At 38.2% G+C, this 14,133-nt stretch overlaps 1 non-coding gene across 1 annotated transcript; it reads left to right on the top strand.

The window, feature by feature from the left end:
- Positions 1 to 13,773: 13,773 nt before the first annotated feature.
- On the top strand, positions 13,774 to 13,879 carry LOC140854208 (small nucleolar RNA R71). The gene has a single exon (XR_012137341.1). It is a non-coding gene; the product is annotated as a small nucleolar RNA R71 (small nucleolar RNA).
- Positions 13,880 to 14,133: the final 254 nt, after the last annotated feature.

Raw genomic sequence — 14,133 nt, 5'->3', positions numbered from 1 at the left:
AAAAATTCTATGCACGCCCCACCTTCTCTTCTCTTTTAAAATAGTGCAAGACGCATCTTATCCGCATGAGAGGATAAAGATAAGTGGTTGCTCACTTAAATTCAAATCAAATTTGAATTCAAATGCAAACCAACCCATCCTTATCCACTCTGGGTGAGAGAAGAGAGGAGGCATGAGTTCTTTGTGCATGGATAATTTACATGAAAAACTCTTTCTCGTGTAGATTAAATGGCACACAAGATAAGGTGGGTGGCGCATGGATTAGTTGCCCATTCAAATTCAAACATCCTTTGAATTTGAATGGCCAACAAACCAATCTTTATCCAGATAAATGGCACACAAGGGAGGGCGTGGGAAGGCTTCTATGTGGGAGAAGAGAGGAGGCATGGGTTCTTTGTGCATGGAGAATTTACATGAGAAACTCTTTCTCGTGTAGATTAAATGGCGCACAAGATAAGGTGGGTGGCGCATGGATTAGTTGCCCATTCAAATTCAAACATCCTTTGAATTTGAATGGCCAACAAACCAATCTTTATCCAGATAAATGGCGCACAAGGGAGGGCGTGGGAAGGCTTCTATGTGGGAGAAATTTTATGAGAAGATGTTTCTCGTGAATTCAAATGGGCGCAGATAAGTGAGGTGGCATAGGGAGATGAGGTCAAAGTGGTTTCAACCTAATTGAGCCAACATAATCAAAATAGGTTAGGCACAATTAGACTAAGTTAAACCCAACTTAATTAGGCTTAATTAGACTCAATAAAATTTTAATCAAATCAGAAATTGACTAAGTCCAACCCCTGATCAGATCAGGGACCAAACCATCTTGGCGATTAGGTCAACACTTAACCTAATCGGGTCAAACCCAACTGAATCCAATTCAATTGGACTTGATCCAAAAATAATTACTCAATAAAATTGAGTTAATTAGTAATTAAATCATTAATTAAACCTCTCATAAATATTGAGTCCAAATTCGATGGGCAATCGGGCATCAGAGTCCATCGATATGAAACCCTGATCAAAAAGTTCCAAATCAGTGGGACTCTTGACCCCGGTATCCAAAATGTGTGGAAATCATGATTAGAGAATCCTGATTCTTGATCATAGAGTTATAGACATGTAGGACTCAAAGTCCACGAGCATTAAGACTCTTCACCAGCCATCAGATCAGATAGGAACCTCTAATGTGTGTGACCCCGCAGGTTCGAACCTAAGCCGGTAGCATAGGAACCAATTCTTGTACTAATCAAAGTGACCATCTAGCAATGGTATCCGATATCTAGATAGTTTGAATAGTCACAATCACAACATTCAGAACCTACGTAAATATGATTACTGTATAATTCATCCCTTTTGACCCCTATTATTTAGGACGACTCAGGGTTAAACTGTCAACCCTGATCAGATCATCCGAATCGTGCTCAACTCAATCAGTCCTGTGACTCCTCACTAAGACTACCCTGGCCAAAATTTTGCTAAATTGAAACATAACTGTACACAGCTCCTGAACTGGAGTGGTCAATCCCATCTTGACACACGCACTGACAAGTCAAGTACTTGACTACACCCAGCAGCCTTTCGTCACTGAATTAGAAATTCAGGTAGTCCAGTGCCTAAGTGCAGTGAGTTGCTTGCAAGTCACCGTAGCAGTCTCAGGTCAGAGGGACAGTTATACCCATATCCCATCGGAAGAAATCTTGACAGCAGAAAAAGCTCTGGAGTCGGTCACGTTCAGTGCAGATGTACCCTTACATCTCACCTGTATGCCATACCAGTGTCTCCACACTCTTTGGTTAAGAGGATAACCAACCCATATGGCACACAATGACCTATGCTTGATAAACGTTGTTGTCCTTGGTAACAACGTATCATTTGGTCGTGAACAGATTTAAGGACTAAATGATAAATCCTCCTTTGTCGAGTCTAAAGAGTCCTAAGGACTTTACCACAACACAGGAGTTCATTAGAAGATGAAACAATTTGGGATGAAAAATATCAAAATAACTTTTATTTATTTATAAGCTATATACTAATACAAGAAAGAGCACAACCGTCAACAGGCTGACGATTGACTTTGGGACACTATTTCCAACACGACCTATGTCAAACAGTTAGCTATAGATAAATTTGGACCTAGGTCTAATAAATACACATTCATAAGGTACCCCAAAGAGACCAAAAGATATTTTTTCTACCATGCTGATGAACAAAAGATGTTCATCAGCCTTAAGGCAACCTTTTTAGAAAAGGAGTTCCTTGGAGAAAGAACCATTGCCTCTAAGGTTGAACTTAATGAAGTTCAACAGATAGAAGGACTGACACCAATAGCTGAACCTGAGTCGGATTTGATTGGATCAGATCTGGAGCCCAATGTACCTACACCATTAAGGCGATCCGATTGAATACCGCATCAGTCGGATAGATACTATAGTTTCTTGATCCGGAATGATGATCCCATCGAACTCGATGAGAATGATTAGGATCCGATCATCTATATGGATGCAATGCAGAGACCTAATTCTGAGAAATAACTTGAAGCCATGAAATTCAAAATGGAGTCCATGAAGGTCAACGATGTATGAACATTGGTTGACCCACTTGAAGGGGTTAAATCCATTGGGTGTAAATGGGTCTTCAAAAGAAAAAGTAGCGCAGACAAAAAGGTGGAGACCTATAAAGCCCTTCTGGTTGCCCCCTTGCATAAGCAGCTTGGGAAAGATGCAATACTGAACTCGCTGCCCAAGTCTTATCTCCCATTTCACACTTATTATAAAATGAAAAAGTCTGAAGTAAACTACCACGGGTTACTGGGATTGCTTCAGAACTTTGAGAAGGTTCACCAACTATTGGGAATAGTGTCCCAAAGCCAATCATCAGCCTATTGACAGTTGTGCTTATTTTTGTATTTGTACATGAATTATGAATTAATAAAAATTATTTTGATATTTTTCATCACAAAATATTTCATCTTCTAATGAACTCCTATGTTGTGGTGAAGTCCTTAGGACTATTTAGACTCGACAAAGGAGGATTTGTTGTTTAGTCCTTAAATCTATTCGCAACCAAATGATACATTGTTACCAAGGACGACAACATTTATCAAGCATAGGTCGTTGTGTGCCATATAGGTTGGTTGTCCTTTTAACCAATGAGTGTGGAGAAACTGGTATGGCATACAGGTGAGATGTAAGGGTACATCTGCAATGAACGTGACCGACTCCGGAGCTATTTCTGCTGTCAAGATTTGCTCCGATGGAATATGGGTATAAATATCCCTCCGACCTGAGACCGCCACAGTGACTTGCAAGCAACTCACTACACTTAGGCACTGGACTACCTGAATTTTTAATTCAGTGATGGAAGGCTGCTGGGTGTAGTCAAGTACTTGACTTGTCAGTTCGTGTGTCAAGATGGGATTGACCACTCTAGTTTAGGAGCTGTGTACAGTCATATTTTAATTTAGTAAAATCTTGGCCAGGGTAGTCCTTGTGAGGAGTCACAAGACTGTTTGAGTTGAGCATGATTCGGATGATCTGATTAGGGTTGACAGTTTAACCCTGAGTCATCCTAAACACAGGGGTCAAAAGGATGAATTATACAGTAACCATATTCATGTAGGTTCTGAGTGTTGCGATTGCGACTCTTCGACCTATCCAGACATCGGGTACCATTGCTAGATGGTCACTTTGATTAGTACAGAAATTGGTTCCTGTGCTACCAGCTTAGGTTCGAACCTGCGGGGTCGCACACATTAGAGGTTCCTATCTGATCTAATGGCTGATGTAGAATCCTACATGTTTGAGACTCAATGATCGAGAATCAGGATTCTCTGATCATGAGTTCCACACATTATGGGTACCGGGGTCAAGAGTCCTATTGGTCGGAACTTTTCGATCAGGATTACATGTCGATGAATTCTGATGCCTGATTGCCCATCAGATTTAGACTCAGTATTTATGAGAGGTTTAATTAGTGATTTGATCACTAATTAACTCAATTTGATTGAGTAATTATTTTTGGATCAAGTCCAATTGAATTGGATTCAGTTGGGTTTGACCCGATTAGGTTAAGAGTTGACCTAATCGTCGAGATGGTTTGGTCCCTGATTTGATCAGGGGTTGGGCTTAGTCATTTTCTGATTTGATTAGGATTTTATTGAGCCTAATTAAGCCTAATTAAGTTAGATTTAAATTAGTCTAATTGGACCTAACTTATTTGGTTCAATTAGGTTGGTTTAAATAATTAAACCACCTTGACCCAATCTCCATGCGCCACCTCACTTCCATTGCACCCATTTGAATTCATGAGAAGGAACTTCTCATAAATTTTTTTCTCATGCCAAGCCCTCTCCACGCCCCACTTTAATGTGCCAAATGAATGGATAAGGATGATTGGTTGGCCATTCAAATTCAAAATAAAGTTTGAATTTGAATGGGCAATCAATCTTTGCAACTTATCCTTTTTTTTATGCCCCATTTATTACATGAGAAAAGGTTTCTCATGAAATCACTCCATGCACAATTTAAGCCATGCCTCACGCCTTTAGTGGATAAGGGATGAGTTGGTGTCCATTTGAATTCAAAATTTGATTTGAATTCAAATGTGCAATTACTCATCTTTATCCTTTCTTTTGGATAAGACGTTTGACGTTGTTATAAAAGGAGAAGAAGAGTGGGGCATGCAAGAAGAAGATTTTTGGAGAAAAATTCTAGGGTGTGAGAAGTCTTATGCGTGAGAAGAAAGTCCATATCCTTCCAAGAGAAAAAGAAAGAAAAGAAAGAAAAGTGGGTGCAAGGTTTTCGGTGAGTTCCCTAGAGTTTTAGCCTGGAGTTCGGGAAGTGAGAAAGTGAGCTACGAGTATCGTGAGCCCACAAAATCTCAGGGAGATCTTCAACATCCTCTCAAACATGTCTGTTGATGATCTGGAGTATCCAAAAAATTGACAGACATCGATCGAAAGAGTTCGATCAGCATCGACCGTCAAAAGGGCTCTATAATGAGCTAGCACTCGTGAGGAGTCGATCAGACTGGAAGCTTCATGTGGATGATCCGTAGAGGCCAAACACGCTGTGTGACTGCGATGCGATGATCAGACTCTCCCGACAATGATCAGATTACGGTGATCTACTACCCGCACAAAGGTATTGTGTTCTGAACACATTACAGTAAAGTGTTTACTGTTTGAATTTGAATTTCAAATTTAAATGCATGCATGCTATATATCATATTTAGATCTTAGTGTAGGGTAAATTCATGTTAATTAATTAGATTAATTAATATTTTTTCATGGTAAAATCATGATTTTAAAAAAGTTTTAAAATTATTATTTTACCCCTGCACTAAATTTTCCCACACCAACTCCACAAGGAGTCAGTGAACTTAGTGGGAGGTTCGTCTTCTGATTCTCGACCCTTTGAGAAAGAAAAGAAGAACAAGAAGAACAAAGTGAAGAAGGTGCAAGTTCAGACAGGGACATTAGTGCAAGACCAGACCAGAAAGATCAAGCCCGATAAGAGTCAAGCTGAATGCTTCTTTTGTAAGAAGAGGGGGCACTGGAAGAGGAACTGTCCTCAGTACATTACCTCCCTGGATCCAAACAGGTAGAGAAAGAAGCAAGCTATTACTGGACAAGGTATTTATATGATAACTCCTTACAATTTCTCCATTTGTGATATAACTGACTGGGTATTGGATACCGGTAGCCCTTACCATATTTGTAATTCATTGCAGGGGTTGCAGGTCAGTAGGAGATTCGAGCAAGGTGAGAGGTTCCTGAATGTTGGAGATGGAAGACCAATTCCAATCCTAGCATTAGGAATCTTAAAACTTGTATTTGAGTCCCATACCGTTGTTCTTAATGATTGTCATTTTTGTCTCAATGTTTTTTAAATGTTATTTCTATAGGCCTTCTAGTCAAAAATGATTATGAAATTTTAATAAAGAAACAAGTTTGTAATATCATTATGAATGGTGTTACTATTTTTTATGGATATTTGAACAATGATGTGTATATGTTATCACAACCTGTTAACGTAGTCTATTCTACTAGCAAGCACCCTAGATTAGATAGTGTATCAAATATCTACTAATGGCACTGTAGGCTAGGTCATATAAACAAGAACAGGATAAACAGGTTGACTTAAGAGGGAATCCTCGAAGTCAGTGATTGTGAATCACTTCCAATCTGTGAGTCCTATCTTCTTGGTAAAATAATCAAGTCATGTTTTACTGAAAAAGGTGAGAGAGCTACTGAGCTCTTGGGCCTAGTACATACTGATGTATGCCGGCCCATTAGCACAAGTGCTAAAGGTGGATATTTCTACTTCATCACTTTCACAGATAATCTATCTAGATATGGATATGTCTATCTAATGAAACCTAAGTCAGATTCATTTGAAACATTCAAACGATTTCGAAGTGAAGTAAAAAAATAAACTAAGAAGAGTATTAAAACTCTTCGGTCTGACCGAGGAGGGGAATACCTTTCTGGTGAGTTTCTCATATATCTAGGAGAGAATGAGATTCTCTCCCAATGGACTCTTTTAGGAACACCACAGCATCATGGTGTGTCTGAAAGGAAAAATTGGACTCTGTTAGACATGGTCTGATCCATGATGGGTTTTGCCAGCTTGTCGATATCCTTCTGGGGATATGCACTCAAATCGACTTATTATCTGTTAAATAGGGTTCCAAGTAAGTCTATAATTAAGACTCTATATGAGATATGGATAGGACGTAAGCCAGCACTTTCACACCTTAGGATCTGGGGGTGTCCGACCTATGTCAAACGGTTAGTTACAGATAAATTTGGATCTAGATCTGACAAATGCACATTCATAGGATATGATGCGTAGTCATTGATAGCACCAAAAATAACTCTACTCACTACGTAGGTAGGATGAGTCGAGATTGTATCCTCAGGGACCTTGGGCTAAGTTGAGATTGCAAAATAGAAGAAAGAAGCATTGTTTTGATTTAGAAAATAAATTATCTTAAAATTGATGTAATAAGAAAATAAAGAGCTCGAAAGTTTTGAATTAATTTTGTACTAGTAGAGTTGTATCTCTTTTTTTTTTTAATTAAATTGATGCGATTAATCTTAGAAAAAATACCTATCTTTCCTCGGCATGCCCCGTACCCATAGATCATGGTGCATCTCTAAAAAGTATTAGGTAAACAACTCTTCTTTCCTCGGCACGCCCCGTATCCATAGATCACGGTGCGTCTCCGGAAAGTAAAAATTATTCCTAATATTAATCTAACAGGAAAGCATAAACAAAAGCATATGAAAGAGAGCAAATAAAGAACTCATGATAATTTAAATAAAAAATATAATCTTTATTGCATATAAAGAAATACAAGAAAGTTTAGAACAATAAACTCGCTCTGTGTCGTTACAAAGTTTCTCCTCTACTCCCGAGACTGCTAGCCTAGCTGCTCATGAAGTAGTCCCTTTCTTTTCCTCTATGCAAGGCTCTAGAAGAATTTCTGGGATGATCCTCAAATAGAAGTACAAGAGCCTTTTTATAGGTGTTAGGAGGGAGGAGTTTTTCATGATTTTTCGATATGGGACTAAAGAAAAAAATACTAAAGACCGCGCGTCCGAATGCCGCACCCGCGTTCGCACCCGCCTGCACGTCGTCCGCATTCCGCCCGCAATGCCGCGTTCACGAGGAAAGCACCCGTGAAACAAATTACAAAAATTTTTCAATTACAAAAAGAAACTTTTGTTTCTTTAAAATGACGCTATATCCTTTTGGATTCCTTGCATAGTATCTTCATTTTCTATAATACCGTATGCATCCTTCTTTTATTTTAATTTCATTTTAAGTCTAATTTTTTTCAAACTTGAGTCTTTTTGATCTGCGAATCGGACTCTTTGTATCGGCAATCACCTTTCCTGTAAAATATAAAAAAAAATATCAAATTCTTAATAAATAAAATAAGTTAAATATAATTTTCTACTTTAAAATACTTAAATTAAGTATTTATCACACCTCCCAACTTAAATTTTGCTCGTCCTCGAGTAAAATAGATATTTCAGTATTATGTACCGACTTGATTTTGAATAAAAAATTAAGTTAGGCATCCCAAAAGGTAGGTGATACTTGGTCAGACCATTAAAGAGATACTTCATTAGATTATCAATTTGACCTAATTAGTGGCTGAGTATTAACTAAAGAAATTTCAAGAGCTTTTCTTTCACCAACTTTCTACTTTACTCTTTAAATCCTCTAACTTAATGTGAGAAAAGTTTATTATCTTCTTGTAATTTAATCCCCTTATTATCCACTATTTTTTTTTTTTAACATTGCCCACCTTTTTATGCGAACCACAATGCTTACCTAGACGAAGGGCCCGGTTACTCAGTAGAAAACCGATGTTTTTTTTTTTCCTTAATAAAAAGTAAATTTTAAAGAAAATTTTTGCATACCTCGATCTTTTCACCCAATCTCTCATGAAGCAGATTCTTTATTGAGATCAGTAAAAAGAGGGTTGTAGAATCACCCTTAAATTTTGGTTTAGTCTAAATCCTGCCATTTATTGGATTTTTTTTTAATAATTTATTCCTCAGTATCTCTAAAATTATCTTGACCGTTAATCATTCATTAATTAGGATGCCTAATTGACTCTTAATCAAAATAAAATTTGGATACACAAAACTAATTATTTCTGACTATACTCAAAGATTTCATTAATTTTCTTCCCCCCAACTTAATCTACATTGTCCTCAATGGAGTAGGAAAGCAACGAAAATAAAAGGAGAGAGTGCACCTGGGATAATTTTGCTTCGAAAGTTGAAGATAGCTTCATTGATTAATAAGCTTTTGTTCTAAATTTTTGCAGCTGCAGTAAAGTAAAAAGTAAAAAAAAATGAAATCATTGGGTTACCTCCTAACAAGCACTAAGTTTTACGTCTTCAGCCAGACTGAATTGAGTATTATGGCGGTATTGGATCCACAAAATCAACAGATTCAATTAATTCTCCATTACTAATTCCATCTATGTAAGATTTCAATCGCTGACCGTTCACTTTAAAGGTGTTCTCCTGTTTAGGATTTTTGAGTTTTATAGCTCCATGAGGAAATACCTGAGTTACAATGAAAGGTCCGTCCCAACGTGAGCAAAGGTTTCTAGAAAACAGACGCAACCTAGAATTGAAGAGCCAAATTTTTTGATTGGGCTCGAATATTTTTCATGCAATAAATTTATCATGGTATGCTTTAGTTCGAGCCTTATAAATTCTGACACTCTCATACGCTTCATTGCGTAGCTCTTCAAGTTCATTTAGTTGAAGTCTTCTATTGGAACCTGCATTTTTTATATCAAAGTTAAATTGCCGTATGGCCCAAAATGCATGATGTTCCAATTCCACCGGCAGATGACAAGCTTTTTCGAATACAAGTCGATAAGGAAACATTCCTATAGGTATTTTAAAAGCAGTACGATAAGCCCATAATGCATCATCCAAGCGTGCTGACCAGTCTTTTCTATCGGGTCTTACCATTTTTTGAAGAATATGCTTGATCTCTCTATTGGAGACCTTAGCTTGACCACTTGTCTGGGGGTGATAAGGTGTGGCAACTTTATGAGTTATTTCATATTTTTTCATTAGCATGTCGAAGTGCTTATTCGTGAAGTGTGTACCCCCATCGCTAATTATGGCTCTTGGGTATCCAAATCGACTAAAGATGTTATGCTGAATGAACTTGATCATGACTTTGTGATCATTGGTTCGGGTTGCCATAGCTTCTACCCATTTTGATACGTAGTCCACTGCTACCAAAATATACTCGAATCCAAATGAGGAGGGAAAGGGTCCCATGAAATCAATTCCCCAAACATCAAAAATTTCTACAACAAGAATAGAGGACAGGGGCATCATATCTTTTCTCGAAATATTTCCTGTTTTCTGGCATCGCAAGCAATTACGGCCAAATTCATGTGCATCTTTGAATAGTATCGGCCAATAAAATCCACTCTGCAACACCTTTGCTGTAGTTTTTCTTCTATTAAAATGTCCCCCACATGCTAACGAGTGGCAGAAAGTAAGAATACCTTGGACTTCACACTCGGGGACACAACGTCGGATTACTTGATCTGGGCAATATTTGAACAATTCTAGTTCTTCTCAGAAATAGTACTTTACTTGGGAGAAAAATCTATTTTTCTCTTGTTGGGTCCAGTGAGATGGGATTTGTCCCACTGCCAAGTAATTGACTATATGAGCGAACTAGGGAAGATCAGTGGAAGAGATTGAAAAGAGTTGTTCATCCGAAAACCTATCTTTAATCCTTTCTTTATTGTGTTCTACCAGGATCCTAGAAATATGATCTGCTACCAAGTTTTCGGAGCCCTTTTTGTCTAAAATTTCTAAATCAAATTTTTGTAATAGAAGGATCCATCTAATCAGCCTAGGTTTTGTATTTTTTTTGGATAGCAGATGTTTTAGTGCTGCATGATCGGAGTATACTAGGACCTTGGAGCCCAAAAGGTATGATCTAAATTTATCTAGGGTAAACACAACAGCGAGTAACTCCTTTTCAGTCGTGGTGTAATTCAATTGAGCATCTGAAAGAGTTTTACTTGCATAATAAATTACATGCGGTTCTCGATTAAATCTTTGCCCAAGGACTGCCCCTATAGCATAATCAGAAGCATCACACATGATTTCAAATGGTAGGGTCCAATCTGGAGATTTTATGATTGGTGCAGTGGTTAAGGCAGTTATGAGTTTATTATAAGTAGTTAGGCAATCTTCATTAAAATCAAAAGAATTTTCCTTGGCAAGCTAGTTGCACAAGGGTTGTGATATCTTGCTGAAATCCTTAATGAAGCACCTATAGAAACCTGCATGGCCTAGAAAGGATCGCACCTGTTTAACCGAGGTTGGGGGAGGCAATTTCAAGATTACTTCAACCTTTGCTTTATCTACTTCAATCCCCTGCTTGGATACAATATGTCCAAGCACGATTCCTTCACGAACCATAAAATGGCTCTTCTCCCAACTTAAAACCAAATTTGTCTCTATACATCGTTGAAGAACCTTGGCTAGGTTCTGAAGACAATCATCAAAGGTAGAGCCAAATATTAAAAAATCATCCATGAAGACTTCTAAAAATTTATCGACCATATCAGAAAAGATGGCCAAAATGCACCGTTGAAAAGTGGCTGGTGCATTGCAGAGACCGAATGGCATACATCTAAATACAAATGTTCCATAAGGGCATGTGAAGGTAGTCTTTTCTTGATCAGCAGAAAATACCGAGATCTGATTATATCCCGAATATCCATCTAGAAAATAGAAGAAACTTTGTCCTGCTAGCCGTTCTAAAATTTGATCAATAAAAGGCAAAGGAAAATAATCTTTCCTAGTAACGGCATTCAGCTTTCGGTAGTCCACACATACTCGCCAACCAGTTGTTGCATGAGTAGGAATTAACTCACCCTCATCATTCTTTACTACGGTAATACCTGACTTCTTAGGTACTACTTGGGTTGGACTAACCCATTGGCTATCCGAAATTGGATAGATAATTCCAGCATCTAGCCATTTCACTACTTCCTTTTTCACGACTTTCCGCATATTCGGATTCAATCTTCGTTGCATGTCCCTATGTGGTTTTGCCTCAACCTCACAGTGAATATGATGCATGCAAACAGAAGGATCTATACCTTTCAAATTGGCAATTGACCACCCTATAGCCTCTTTATGCTTTTTGAGTACCCCGACAAGTTTGTCTTCCTGGTCGTTGGTTAGGTCAGATGCAATGATCACTGGAAGGGTGTCATTGGATCTAAGAAATGAATATTTCAGCATGGCAGGAAGAGGCTTTAGCTCTAGAGTAGGTGGTGCTTCTAAGGATGGTAGCAGAGGGCTTGATTGAATTGGTAATTGCTCGTACTTTAAAGTCCAAGGGGGATTGGTGCTAAAATTGGGGGGTTCTAGCAAAGCATGTATTTCTTCAGTGTATCCATCAATATCAAAATTATCCATTCCAAGATGTGTTAGACATGCCTGTAAAAGATCTGAGTTGAGCAAGGCAGGAGCTTTATCCTCTATAACTTCCTCTAACAAGTTGATCTCATTATGGTCGTACACAGGTGGTCCCAAAGATGCATTGAAAATATTCAACCTTAGCTTTTTATTTCCGAAAGATACATCCATAACTCCGATCCTACAATTTATACAAGCATTAGCGGTTGCTAAGAAGGGTCTACCTAGGATGATTGGTATTTGGTTGGGGTTGCTGTCAAATTTCATATCCAGCACAAGAAAGTCAACAGGAAAGTAAAATTCATCTATTTTCACCAATACATCTTCCAGCATTCCACGGGGTACCTTAATGGATCGGTCTGCTAGTTATAAGGTCACTGTCGTAGGTTTTAACTCTCCAAATCCAAATAGGTCATATACAGAGCTCGGGAGAAGGTTGACACTTGCACCCAAGTCTAATAATGCCTTCTTAATCGTGAGGTCCCCTATGACACAAGAAATAATTGGGGTACTTGGATCTTTCAGTTTGGGTGGGGCAATTTGCTGAAAAACTGAGCTAGCCTGCTCAATTAGGTGGACTTTTCTTGGTATTTGTGCCTTTGATTTTCGTTTCTGTGTACACAGGTCCTTTAGAAATTTAGCATAGGTTGGAACTTGCTTAATGGCATCGAGAAGAGGTAAGTTTATCTGAACCTGTTTAAACAGTTCCAATATTTCATTCATTTTTATACCTTTCTTATCAAGAGGCAGAGAGAATTCTAAAGCACTGAGAAATGGAGCTTTAGGTGCAGGTGCTGGGTTAATAGGTTCTTTCTTCTCTTCAAGTTTCTTCTTTTCTGTTGTAGCTGAAATTGGTTGCTCTTGTTGTTGGATTACTTCAAGTTGATTTAAGATTTTTTCGCTTTTAAGGGTCATAATCGATTTGGCATGTTCGAAAAAATTTTCAAGACCAATGGAGCTTTCAACCATGTACTTTCCTTTTGGGTTATTAATAGGCTAACTGGGTAATTTGCCTTCTTCCCTCCTACTGAAAGCTGTTGCTAGCTGACCTATCTGGGTCTCTAGCTTTGCTATTGATTGCGTATGGGAGTGAAGGAGTTGGGTATTCATTTCTAGTCCTTTAAGTGCTTGCAGTACCTTTTCTTTGAAAGCCGAGCTATGAGTACTCGGAGTGGGTTGAGGAGGGTTCTGGTATTGTGACTGAGATGGATGTCTATAAGTCGCATCCGGATAACCTGATCTTTGTTGCACTGGAGGAACCACCGGTTGTGGTTTCCATGAGAAATTTGGATGATTTCTTCATCCTGGATTGTACGTACTAGAATAGGGGTTGTTCTCTGATCTATGAGTAATTTGGGCTTGATGGACTTGTTCTTGTACATATTCAGAAAACTGTGGTGCAACCGGACAATCATTCACATAATGAGTGGGGCTCGAACACAATGCACATATATCTTGTATCTGACGGGATGGAGAAGGTGACTGTCCTATACTTAATAATCGATCTAACTTTTGGAACAATTCATCTACCTTATGATGGATATCTATAGCATTTCCTACTTCATATATTCCACCTCTCTTTGGGTTTAACATGGGTTTATCTCTAATAGAGGCAGACATATGATGTAATAAATTTTTACTTAAAATTTCAAACAGTTGCCATGCCTCATTCTCATTTTTCAGCATGAATGTCCCACTGCATGATGCATCGACCATTTGTCGATGTCTTTCAGATAGCCCATCATAAAAATATTGGATTAATTGCCACTTGGGTACAGCATGGTGGGGATATTTTCTAATAAGGTCCTTTAATCTCTCCCATGTTTCATGAAATATTTCTCCATCTAATTGGAAAAAACTAGTTATGGCTTTCCTTATTTGATTAGTTTTTTCTATGGAAAAATATTTTTTGAGAAACTCTCCTTGCAGCTGGTCCCAGCTTGATATAGTCATGGAATCCAAAGTATGTAGCCAGTATTTGGTTTTGTCCTTAAGTGAGAAAGAGAATAATTTTAACCTAAGAGCATCATCGGAGAAGTTGTGAATTTTGACAGTTGAGCATATCTCAAGAAATTCTTCAAGATGTTTATAAGGGTCCTCATTACTAAGTCCATAAAATGAAGGTAACATTTGGA

Source organism: Elaeis guineensis, chromosome 15 (assembly GCF_000442705.2).
Source record: "Elaeis guineensis isolate ETL-2024a chromosome 15, EG11, whole genome shotgun sequence".
NCBI lineage: Eukaryota > Viridiplantae > Streptophyta > Magnoliopsida > Arecales > Arecaceae > Elaeis > Elaeis guineensis.
The sequence above is the reverse complement of the archived record's forward strand: the minus strand, read 5'-3'. Positions and strand labels throughout refer to the sequence as shown.